This window comes from Protopterus annectens, chromosome 1.part0 (genome assembly GCF_019279795.1).
Source record: "Protopterus annectens isolate FY-2018-M chromosome 1.part0, PAN1.0, whole genome shotgun sequence".
In the NCBI taxonomy this organism is placed as follows: Eukaryota; Metazoa; Chordata; order Ceratodontiformes; family Protopteridae; genus Protopterus; species Protopterus annectens.
Genome location: NC_056725.1, coordinates 222689819 through 222702617, shown reverse-complemented (window position 1 = coordinate 222702617; position 12799 = coordinate 222689819). Strand labels below are relative to the sequence as shown.

At 38.3% G+C, this 12799-nt stretch overlaps 1 non-coding gene across 1 annotated transcript; it reads right to left on the bottom strand.

Moving 5' to 3' along the window:
• Positions 1-5968: 5968 nt before the first annotated feature.
• Positions 5969-6041, bottom strand: TRNAV-UAC. The gene has a single exon. It is a non-coding gene; the product is annotated as a tRNA-Val (tRNA).
• Between the last annotated feature and the right edge of the window lie 6758 nt (positions 6042-12799).

The following is a 12799-nucleotide window of genomic DNA, read 5'->3' as shown; positions in this document are numbered from 1 at the left end:
CTGGTGAGATCATGAGCCAACTGGTCCCACGCCTCAGCCCCATATGCTCCCCACAGGACCTGGCCCTGCATGAGTTGGGCCTCATGATTGTGGACTAGGAGCCAGACCATGTACCTGGACTCCTCAATGCCCCACCTCTGTGCTCGAAAGCAACTACCCTTACCTAGTCCTGTCATTCTGGCTGCAAGTCAGTTTTACAATCGTTTATGCTGTGTATTCCCGCCTATGGGGCTTATATAGTCCGTTTTTCCCGCACATATCTGTGATTGGCCATTTTGGAATTGTATCAACTTCATTAAACCTGCATTGTCATGCTCCAGTTTGTATTCATTCCTATATATTTGCTATTATTGCATTTATAGGTACTGCTGTCATGGCTTAGTGGTTCAGTACCTTGACTATGGTGTATAGTATCCTGGGTTCGAACCTGGCCACTACTTTTTATTTTTTATGACTGTCTAGACAAGCTGAGGGGTGTGTCTGTGTAAAGGCAGTTTTGATACGGCTTGCTCAACGTTGCCCGTCGGTTAGCTTGTTTGCGTGGTGCGCAGCTCCGCGCAAATGGGGTACGCTGGTTTAAGCCTCATTTGGCTATCAGCACGCATATTACACTCAGCTCAGTTAGGGGCACATAGATTTAGCATGTTAAACCACTGCTCAGCTACGGGCACTCATTTTGCACCAGTTAAACCACTGCTCACCTATGGGCAGATGCACTCACCCTGTTAAACTGTAGCTCAGCTATGGGCACATCTGGCATTTTTTATTGTTTTGTTACCTCACATTTCTTCAATATAAATGGGCTATTTCATTACATTTTACATAAAATGTGATTTTATGTGTACATATTTGTCAGGGACTTGTTTCGTGCTTATTTTGCTAAAAATAAAAATTGGTGTTGTGGGGGCTCGAACCATGAATGCCTGCTCTTCAGCCAACATCTCTACCGCTACGCTATTACTTCTTGGCTTACTTTGCATATTTAGTTCTTATATGCTTTCCCACTGACTGCTAACTGTAGCTGTGCTACGGGCACGCCCACGCAAACGAGCGCACTCACGGTTAAACATCTTTACAATTTAAAAAAAAATTATGAGATGTTCATTTGTACATTTTATGTTCGTAGTCTGTGGAGGCATGTGTTGTGTTTATTCACATTTCCATGGACTCTGTCGTGGGTGTTTACTTTGGGCACTTTTACTCTTCTGGGGGCGTGTCCGCTTACAGGGCTCGGCCGATGGACACGCCCCCTACTGTCTTACATGGACCGTGTTAGCCTTAGGTGTGATTCAGCATGCTCTCATGAATATGCAGAGCATGCTGACATCACTCCGTTTAACTGCAGCCTCCGTGTATGAGTTATAACTCTTACACGGAGGCTTCGTGAATCCTGCCCAATGTTTACCCAGGCCCTTAGGAGAATCTGACACAAGGCAGTTCCCTATAACCCTAACAGCAATCATTGCCCTCACCCCCCAAGATCCAAGGGCTGTTTGGCACCATGCCACTTGTGTAAATGCCTCCAAACCAACATAGCTAGAAGGTATTCTCACAAAAAAATTGCAACAAGCCAAAAGAAAGTCACTGTGTTACTCATAATCAATTGTGGTTATTATATTAATGCTAGTAAATTTGGGAATTACAACCACAAAGGTAGTGCTTTATGAAAGGAAGAACACAAAGGAAAAATAAAGCCAAGCACTTTAACTCTTCAAATTCAGGCATAAAGCTGCTGAGCTAATGAAAAACAAATCAGTGATTAATGAAGATGAGCACTTTTAGATCAAGGTAACCAAAAATGCCACAATGCACCATGCACTGATATGCATAGACTATACAGTAAATACAAAGAGCAAGAGCTTATAAATGTAGTAAACATGCAGACTCAACTATATAGTAAGACATTCAACATCAATGATAAAGCTACAAAAGTGATATAAATAAAACAAAATTCTTAAGTATGACAATAGTCATGTATAACAACTCATGATTATAAATCTTCAGCAGATTCATTTTAAATTAATTGAGGAAAGTCTCTTGCTTTTAAATACTTCACATATCTTCCAAACTGCAATGTAATAACATCTGCTGAAAAAAAGTTAGTGGAACTTATCTTCATGGACTTAGTCTGAACTAGGGCTGCTGTATTACCAGGAAGTATGTCCAAATCCATCAGAGGTGTAAACTTTGAACCTCTGGCTCCTGTACAAATCTTCAGTGCTCCCACGAGAATTTAGCAAGTTCTTTCACTAAACATAATAAAACAGCTTTCAAACTATATGTCCCCAACATTTTGTTTGTGTCTTTCGGCTTTTCGGTTAGGGGTCGCCACAGTGGAACTCTGGCCCACTAATGATTGGTAGTTGATTTTTATGTGCCGAGTTACAAGCCCTGACGCACAGCCTTCAACGAAGGTACGCCCATTCACACATGTCTCTACGCAGAAGACGCTCTAGCAGAGAATCGAACCAGACAGCATCTTACTGCGAGGTGACAATGCTACCGCAGCACCACCGCTGCGGCATATGTCCCCAATATTAAGTAGTGTAATTTAACTGGCACTGCATCCACATAACCACAGAGATTACCAACCTGATCCACTAAAAAAATGCACTGATAAAATAGGCTATGTGCTAAATTTCATTCTCGTGTATTAGACTGAAGAAAATAAGTTACTATCACATGTCTATAAGGGAAATTTGGCTTCATATAAAAAATTGCCTCAGTAAAATACTCACAAAAAAGTGCTTACATTTGAAGATATTTTGGATAAGTTGTTAGCTTAGATATGCTTAAAAATGACAGCGGGTAATTACCTTTAAAAACCTAAAAGTCCAGCCAAAATTAATACAGCTTAGTATTCTAATGAGGTAATAAATTACATTTTGTAAGTGCCTTTTTCCGGGCTGCAAGCTAAAACAATTAAAGACAGTACTAATATCAACTAATGAAAAGTTGTGCTTATCTCCAGAGATTGAATGACTGAATAGCTGCACTCCTATGTGCTACAGTACATTTCCAAGATAATTGTCAGAGAAGGTTAGAAAAAGTTAGTAAGTAATATTAGTGACACTTTAAGTGGCTTCACACCCCACAGTGGTAGAAAGACAGACACACTGCTATATGCCAAGTGATGGTAATAGTGATTTTTCACTTCCCTTTGGTCTGCTGGCATTCATCTCTCCCATCTTAAGGACCTGTCAAAAATGTAGCCCATCAAGGGTTTTGTCGTTGAGTTCCTAACCTTGTCCCTGGTGGCTGATCTGAGCACTCACATCACTACAGAGGCATTCTATGCCCTTTTCGGGTGCTAGTGTCCTCCCACTAAGATAGATAGACACACACACATACTAGAAAGCTACCTTCACCAGCTTTGTCTCATAGTCCTATGGCTATTGTTGGAGAAATTTGGCTGAATAGGACCATCATTTCCCTCCCTCCAGGATGGTTGGGCCAGAGTGAGCTGTTCAATCCCTCCCCTTCCTGCTGGGGTCTTCTAGTAGCTGCACTACTAGTTGAACTTGGGTCATCTTGCTTGCAGTCAGGGCTTCACTCTTCTGTGCTACAGGGCCTGGCATGCCAATAGTGCTTTTAATCCTAGAGGTGACTTGCCATGACCCTGGCATCTAACTTTTTATTTTTTGTTTGTTTTGTTTTTTTGTTTTTCAGATTGGTTTATGGACTGTTCATAAATTTACAAATGGTTGACAACTGTGGTGCTGATATCTATCTGGCTATTGTAATAAGTTTTTTTCTGCAGTTTGCATGTCCTACTTATACCTACATGTGTTTCTGCTGAGATCTCTGGTTTCTGTATCCATAATATACTGAACAAATAATTACAGATTTAGCCTGCCCTGCATGGTGAACTGGCGCTGAATAAATGACAGTGCTTTGGAATAATTTGCATATTAACAATGCAGTGCAATAACATTTCCTTACAGATTTAGCCTGTCAGATGCAATTGAAGCCAGAAAAACCCTGTACTTGCACCTGGTATCATACATTTCTCATTATCATGCTCCATCTTTGTCTGGAAAGCTGATAAGCAAACACTATCCTGCCACCCTGTACTGTGAAACAGTACAATATTAGTTGAGTTGTACTTTATAAAGTCATAGATAAAGTTGAAAATGCTGCAGCACTATCTCTTTCAAGTTTCTGGTGAATTTATATGTATGTGTCTGGTGAGTTATTTTATATAAAAACAGCTCTGAAGCCCACAGATTAAATCATTAGTTACACAATTTTCACTTACAGGTATAAGGAACAGTAGCTGTGGACACATGATATCATAATAACACTTCTATGTGCAGTTTTCCTTCTGGTCATTCAGAAGCCCTTGTATTTAGGCTGCTGCCACCTTTTTAAATAATTTAGTTTTTCTCCTCCCACTACAAATTTCTGATTTAGGTAACTGAGCACCATGATATGTAGAACATGTAGTACATAATAATCTAGTCATGTGTCATATGCCTTTGGAGATTTATTGCATCACATGCCCTGATCAGTCCAAGTAATGACATCACAATGTGATCACTCCAGAGACGCCCCTGATAATGTTCCACGTTACACTGTATACTTCTGTGTAACTATCCTCTATCATGTATGTTGGCTTCCAAGTGTAAGGACTCCTAACAGAAAGAGTTATCTCCTGTCCATTGCAGTGTGGTGAGAACATACATAGAATTTGTATAGCATTATAAGCTAATTAGAAGTTTTTTAACTGGCTCCTACTAGAGTATCAGATCTGTGTGATGGATCAGGTAAGAATTAATTCTCTGAATCAAGGCCACATTTTAATAACAAAATATGACCCAAAGACATTGTTCAGATTTTATATGAGTACCATTTTTCATGTTCTCTGTTTTGTAAATATGGCTGGAAGATAACTTAGTGAATTTCAACCACCCTACTGGAAACTTGTTTTGTTCTGCATACTTTTGAATGCAGCACACAGGCTTTGCTGCCAGACAGCTGAAATTTGACATGAGAGCAATTGTCCTAAAGCCACAATAAACAACAGAGTAAATATTCATTAAAATAAAAACAAAAAAATGCAACCTAAACTATGGATGAGACATTAAATCAAGGTTGCATCTACCTGAGTTGGTGGGAGCTTACATGGATGTAAAAGATGGGAAGCTACTTATGAAAAACAGTAGGGGACTTTATTAACATTATACAGTACACTGTCAGAAAATACATACGCATTACCAAATCATTTACAAAAAGAACATTTGCAATAATTGCTATAATAAAAAAGCGAATAATATTTGTTTTGAAAAGTTTACCCTCCTCATCCTTTTTGCCATAACCAGAATTTTTTTTTCAGAAGTATGCTACTTATAATTTATTATATAAAACATCTGCATACCAATTTTTCTTCAACATCCATATTGCACTAACAGTTTGTCTCGTTTAATTTTTATTCATCCATCCATATTCCCCATACAATAAATGTTTAAGTGATTATTTTGAAAACTAAAATGGTTATAAGCTTTTCCAGAAAAGCTTTACCATTCCAAACTTTCTTCCACTCCACATAAAGAACACAATCTTTCAGAACGCTGTTTATATTTCTTTTGCCCCTAACTGCTAAATTCCCTAACATTAATCTCCAGAATAAATCTTTTAATTCAACAACATATTGAAGCATTACATGTTTTCCTTTCATTGCTCATTTTCTGAATTCTTACATTCTTTTCAATGATATATTATAGGAAGGATTTTTCATTATCTTTTCATACCATTTAATTCTTTTTCCTGTATTTCCTTAATGGCTAATTTCAATAACCTGCTTTTATTTACATATTCAGACATAATGTTGTTCCTCTCATTCCTTTTTCTCCTCCCTTGCACCATACATTCCATTATGTTCATATGTTTGTATCAATACACTTCACCTATCAAATCCTGTTATTCTTTATCATGCCTGCCCCAATTTTCTTACCTTGCACTAGTATAATGGTTCCACTGGGGCTTTAACCCAGGACCTTCTGCATGTAAAGCAGACATGATAACCACTACACTACAGAACCTACGAAAATAATCAACCTTTGTAAGTCTCAAACCCGGGACCCTGCACAACATAGCCACAGTGAATTACCACTACACCATATGAGCTGTAAAAGCTTCCCTTATATCAGGATTATATCACCCCAGATGGGACTCAAGCCCACAATCCCTGGCTTAGGAGGCCAATGCCTTATCCATTAGACCACTGGGGCCTAACAGGGGCCTTCTTACCTTCCTTCTCTAAAATCCAGTCTAAATACACAGAAGCTAAATGCACTATTTGGTTTTATTAATCATAACCCTCCATCATTTCTACCACAATAAAGCACTCCTCTCTTAATGAGATTAAGTATCGAACCCCAAGTATATTCAAACCATATTTCTAAGAAAACTGCTTTATTTTCATTGAGAAATGGATATACTCCCCTCCTCTCCCCTACAAATATCCAGACTTACTTAATACTACCAAATATAATAAATAAACTTTTTGAAAAGACATCTTGAAAGCTTTCCAGATAAATACACTCCTCTTTATCTCTTCTAGTACTGCATTCCATTGATCCTGAATCATATTTTGTGTTCTAGACTTAATTCCTAAAACGTCATTGAACGGCTATTCCACGAACAGTAATTTACAAACATTGCTTTCATCAAAGAGTGAAATCATCGTAAAAAAAAATCATTCAAAGCTAATAGTTGACCAATAATAAGGAAGTGACCCATGAAGCTGAGGGGGGCTGCACCCCTTCACCCCTTAACTATATATACCAAATCCAAGATCGCACTACAGTGGGGAAAAGGGCAAATTTTAAAATGTTTTATTTAGTTTACCGCATACTATGCAGTACTTCCTTGTTAATGGCCAACTATTACCTTTCAGTGATTTTTTTTTATGATGATTTCACTCTTTGATGAAAGCGACGTTTGCAAATTACTGTTCATGGAATAGCCGTTCAATGAAGTTTTTCTTCAATGTGTGAACATAGACCCAAATCAGTAATATCTGTAAATGACAATGTCCATGCTTTACATCTTTTCTTCTTTTAACCACATTCTTTATAAATGCCCTACACATAATTATTCACAGTCTTCAATATCCCACCTTCTTTCCTCCATTACCCTAACATATTTCTCAGCTTGCCTATCCCAGTTTGTTCATTCTTAAACATCTTACTAAATAAAAGATTTGCTTCCTTTTTTCTTGTAATGCATACTTGTCTAAACAAAACCTTGCATTTCACTGTGATTTTTCTTATTCAATTTACTTTCCCATAATGCTATATCCTTCTTTCCTTTAAGAAAAACCTGTTTATATCCCTTCACTACATTCTGATCCTTCACTTCATTCTGACAATCAGACATTTTTTTCTCTTAACTCTTTCTACTTGCAGATATACTTTCACCTACAATGCACCTTTTCAAAACAAAGTACATTCTGCCAACATTTTCAGACTATGCTACAAGACCATTTACTCCTTTTGTTCCATTTCTCTTCATTTATTTCCACCCATATTAAAGCATGATCAGCGAAATTCACATCACTCTCCCCTCCTTGACCTTCACTCAGGTCATCAAAGAAAAAACAAGAATTTATTTCATTTCTAAGCTTTCTCCTCCCAAAAAAATTAACTTTTCCCTAATTGTAGCTTGCGAAGAGGCATCATCTCATGACAGACTTGTAAACCTTTAGTTATTTCTCCCTTTTGTTTTCTTAGATTGCAGTTCATATTTCCAAGTATAGCTGTACTCGTATTAGCTACTACAAACTGTTTCATTTTTTCAAACAGCACTTCTCTATCTTTCATCCCTGTGTTTTCATGTACTACAATAAGCCTAAGGATGTTTCCTTTCATTCTTATATCACACAATACCAGCCTAACAGGGGTACAAATATTTAGAATGACCACTTGAATTCCTAATCAGAGGTACAGCCATCCAACTGCACGTATCATTTCCAAAGTGCCAGGCCACTTACTTCTCCCATAAATAATGCAGCTGTTCTTTTTGTTGTTGCTTATTTAAATGCCCATTTCATAACAAATGTGTGGAATCTAAATTCAGTGTCTTGCTAAATTCATACACTGTAAATCGTCATGTTTCATAAATGATGCTGGTAACATTATGTGTTCCTAGCAGAAAATTATTTCTTATTTTTTTTAATTTTTTTCTTACTGCTGGGTGACATTCAAAGTCATTACACCCAAATGTGCAGGTATGTGTGCAAGCTATGAACAAGCACCACTTAGATGAAATTCTGAGGCAGTAGCTGTGCTTAGGCACAGCTGTTCCAACTACTTTGAGAAAAGCATACGCAAATGAAGGAATAATAACATGTAAATGAGAGATGTGTAAGAAATGTATGACTATCCAATACAAATAAGGTGTTCCTCGTGCTTTCTTGTAATTCATAAGGTGCTTTTTGATATGCAATCCATATCTCTTCTTTCCACTTTGCATTCTATGAAGATGCTTGCTTTCATTGCCAGACTTGCTGTGTCCCATTCTGACTTGATTGTTTAAGTTCCACCAAAACCTGATGCAGGAAGAAGTGATGCTTCCTGACCTACGAGGATCTTTTTTTATTTTAAACTGCATCAAACTGCTTCCTACATTTGCAGCAAGAAATTTCTATAGTTTGGACCACACATAGAGTACTACAGTACTTTGGTTTGACCAGAAATACAATACCTGCTTTCAAAAGCTGAATTTGTGCTAAAGAGTGATCACATTGGGATTGAATGGCTGACTGCGCCCCCTTTAGGCAAAGGATTACTCATCTCAACTTCTATGAGTAAGAATTATTGAACACGTTTAGATAGGTCAGACATATTATAAGGGCTTTGATGAGTTCCTATGGCCTGTAGATGGAAAACGGGAGAATGCATGGCCTTCCTATACCTGTGAATACCAAGGTGTGTATAGCTCTCTTATACTTGCCATATGACTGTCAAGAAACAATCCTGGGACATGATAGGTATATAACAGGCATCTGCCTCAAAGACACTTTAGCTATTTAGCTAAAATAGCAGCCAGTAGCTTTGCCTAGCCTGTCTCAATCCTTATACATAGGTCATGACAGGAATCCTATGTTCTCTCCCTCTGGGAAAAAATCACATATTATCCCTCTGTACAAAGGATGAAATTTAACAGACATTAATAACTTTAGATCTATAGCAATCTTATCTCCACCTAACCAAAATACTTGAAAAATGTATTCAAAAACAATTGCTAGACTATCTACTGCAGGAAGAACTCCTATCCCCTGCACAGCATGGCTTCTGTCCTTCCTTCCCATAGTACTAGCACTGCCCTTCTAACCTATATAGATACTGTCAATAAAGCTACAGATAATGGCAAACTGGTCTTCCTTATTTCTAGACTTGTCTAAAGTCTTCGACACAGTTTGTCACAGCAAACTTCTACTTCAAATGTCCAAATGAGGTCTTTCTCAGCCGAACATTCTGTGGTTCAAAAGTTACCTGTCCAATAGGTATCAGTCAGGAAAATGGCACTCCATGTTCTCTCCTTACCTTCTAGTTACCACCAGTGTACCACGAGGCTCTACCCTTGTTCCCCTCCTCTATAACACTTTCACCAACACCCTCTATAGATCCACACAACAGAGCACCCTAATACAATACGCAGATGATTCCACTTTCATTTGCACATCTGGCAACATGGTACACATCCAAAAAATTACTCAGGAAGCTTTAACAGCAACTGAGCCATGGCTTTGTAACTCTTAACTCATGCTCAACCCCAAAAAAGACCAAGCTACTACTATTTTCCCCAAATCCCTCTCTCATGAAAAAAACGAAATTTAAAGTCCTCTCTCTTGATAACACAACCATTGAAGTCACTTCTCATAGCAAACTATTAGGGGTGATAGTGGATGATAATCTTACATTCGACCTGCATATACAAAATTTCATAAGAAGAACTCATCAAAAACTAGGAATGCTTTACAGAGCCAAAAATTTTTCACCATCTCAACTAAAACTACACTTGCCACTGCTTATCTCCTCCCCACACTTCTTAATGGTGATTCTATCCTCACTAACCTCAAAGCTTCACAAAAATTAAAACTTGAATGATGCTATTGCACAGTTGCTAAATTTGCAGCAAATACTTCTTTCAGAACCTACCACTGTACAGCACTAAAAAGCTTAAAATGGTTATAATTGCCTTAACAACTAACATATACTCAGCTTCTTACCAACTGCAGAATTATCTAGCATCCATCTGTCCAGCTGCTAGTCCAGCAGTAAAAAGCATTCTACACAACTATGTTCCCAGTTGATCATTGTGATCCAGTGAACAAAGACTTCTGTCTGTCTACAAACCTATCAAATCTGCTGGGCATTGTTTGTACTTGTACAAGGCTGCTAAGGCCTGGAACTTCTTACTTGTATCTGTCAGGTCAATACCCTTCCTCTCATCTTTCAAAACCACTCTGAAAAACTTTGTATCTAAAATCTGGCTCTGTTCTTCCTCAAAACCAGGATAAACTATATCCCTAAATGTGAACAAGTACCTTTTCATTCCTTATAATTCCTTTGTCTCATCTCCCTTCTTCACTTACTTTCTTTCTTCTATCAAATTCTCTTCCCTGTCTTTCTCTCTAAATATACCTTAATCCTGTTTTTCCTTGACTTCTTATTGCAACTCCTGTATGTATTGGACTAACTTATCTTTAATTTCTCTACAAGCTGTCTAAAATTTCTCTAAATATTAAATGATTGTCGTATAACTTGTATGGATACTTAATGTTTTTACATTATGTCTAATTTGTTATAATTATTTAAACTGTAGACATTTTTGTTTTATTTCTGAAGATTGTACAATTATTGTTCTTAACATGTTTTGTAATAATTTGGAGCTTTTTTCTCCGGGCCTCCATTGAAAATGGGCTTCTAACCAGTCGGACTTTTCTGGTAATCAAGTGTCTATAAATGTTAATAAATATTCCTTGACATACTCTTGACAAATGTTGATCAGTAACTTTATTTCCCAGTGTCATCACAGGATTGAGCCAGTAAGATGAGTGCCTTCTATACAATAGAAGTTGCTATTAGGGTCCCATCTGGACTTTAGGGGCAATGGTACTGATACAGAAAGGGCTGCCCTTACATCAGTTGCCAGGTAGTGTATGATGCATGATGCATGAGGGCGCATCACTAACATATCAGCCCAGCATCCAGGGAGTGCACACAATTCTCATATTTAGCACATAACCTCACTTTAGCACCACTTCATGCAAGGTAGAATTCCTCGTAGTCACCTCGTTAGTAAATGTAAACTATTCTAATATTGTTAACCATAATTATTTCTCTTTCTAGATCATGGCATAGATAGTATTGAGCAATCACCACTTGTTTGGTTATGTGTCCCCTCTCTGTTTTATTTTCCAGGTGACACAGGCTACCCACTTGTATGTTGGTTAACAACACCAGTTCATAACACGCAGGAAGCCGCTAAGAAGTGCTTTAACACTGCCTTTCCCCACCATGCATAGTCACTCAGCGAGCATTTGGCCTGCTCAAAGCCCATTTCCATTACCTGGATGAATTCTGAGGGTGGCCCTTATGAGGCTGCTACTGCTTGCAGGATGTTTGCCACCTGCTGCATTTTGCACACCATGATCATGCATTGGTCTGGTATGTGGCTTTCACAGCCAGCCATCAATAGTGGCATTGAAACTCCCTCTGTTGTTTACCCCACCAGTGACAATAGTGATGGTGGCCAGCTGATGGCAATAGCACAGCAAACTCTCTGACAGGTTCATGAATGGTACACTGCTGCACAGGTGAAGAGGCAGTGTCTAGTCCACAACAATTGGTCATGACATTCACTATGTAACAATGAAAAGTTACACAGATAATGCTTGAGGTATGCAGTGTTAGAATGAGCTATGCTGAATGGTATATGGTCAACTTACACTGTACGTCAGATATTTCTTCTTATATCATTAATCCAAATTTGTTTTCACAACATATTAGCCATCATCCTTTGTACTGTACTTGAGAGGCCAGTGACACAAGTACTAGCTGTACTTGAAGACGTTAAATGAATTGCAGAAGTGCAGCTGATGTGGAAGGTGTTTACAGCTGTCCTGTTAGTGCTTCTCAACACTGTTACTTACAGAGTTTGAATGTTCCTGTTGACAGAGAAAAGTAGTTGCCATTCAATAATGACATCCAGAGGCGTTGGAAGCTGTTGAAGAATGGGGGGGGGGGGTGACAGGGGCACTTAGTGATCTAAAAAGGGCAATTTTTTTAAACTATTTACTACCACAACATAGGTTCCTTTGAAGCACATTTTAAGCTTAGTCAGTTTCCATTTTGGTGCTTGAATTAACATGTCCTGATTGGTCTTACCTATCCCATGGCTGATAATTGCATATTAGCCCTAGTGAGAATAAATGTGATCACACTATAGATAATTTGAGGGGATCCATGTAAGGGATGCAGCATTTAGGAACTGCCTCTATCCATTAGTGGCATGAGGGGCAATCCTGGGGTACATTTTCTATTATCCACCCTTAGATCCAAGTTACATTTGAATATGGATAGGGACGAGCTTTGTTTTACTTGAATGGATCGTCTGTTCTGGATATATATCCATCTCTCCACAACATTCAGTTTAGATACCTGGACTGAGTATTTCTGATGCCATTGACTTGCTGATGTTCAGTAGGTTCATCTGTATTAGGTAGGAAGATGCCTTTTATGAAAGACATGTCACCTCTAAGCACTCTGTAGGATACTGAGTATAGTGATAA